Source organism: Centruroides sculpturatus, unplaced genomic scaffold (genome assembly GCF_000671375.1).
Source record: "Centruroides sculpturatus isolate CEXI.00-Female unplaced genomic scaffold, Cexi_2.0 scaffold5500, whole genome shotgun sequence".
Lineage (NCBI taxonomy): Eukaryota > Metazoa > Arthropoda > Arachnida > Scorpiones > Buthidae > Centruroides > Centruroides sculpturatus.
Window position 1 is genome coordinate 3734 of NW_019389597.1, and position 563 is coordinate 4296.

A 563-nucleotide genomic window follows, 5' to 3' on the forward strand; every position below is an offset into this window, starting at 1 on the left:
CCCGTCTCCCATCACGACGTTATTCACTCGGGGCCTATTCCGCAGGACAATAGCTCTACTGATAGGGAGGTCAACTCGGTACAACAAGAAATTTTAGACATCAACGCACGCCTGAACCAACGAAACTTGACATTTCGGCAGAGAGGCGACCTGCTGAGAAGACGTAGGAAACTCCTCTCGGACCGCTCGGCCTCCTTCTGGCGTCGAAAATTCAACTTCCGGCCGAAGCAGGTATTCGAAGAGTTGATCGCCGGATCTTCGTCACCTCGATGTCTCCTCACTTTGTCCACCATAGAAGAGGCGTTCCGTGCAAGATACTCCCAGGAAATCGATGGTAACACTCCACCTGCGGAGCCCCTTAGCGAATGTTGTTTTCAATTACGTCCCCCCTCTCTCGAAGACATCGATCACGTACTTAAGAAAACCAACGGAAGTTCCAGCGCCGGATACGACGGTATCCCTTACGCAATCTGGAAACGCTTTCCCGCACTCAAACCGTGGCTTTTGGACCTCTTTGCTAGGTGCTGGAAAGAGAAAAGGATTCCGGAAGCCTGGAAAATCTC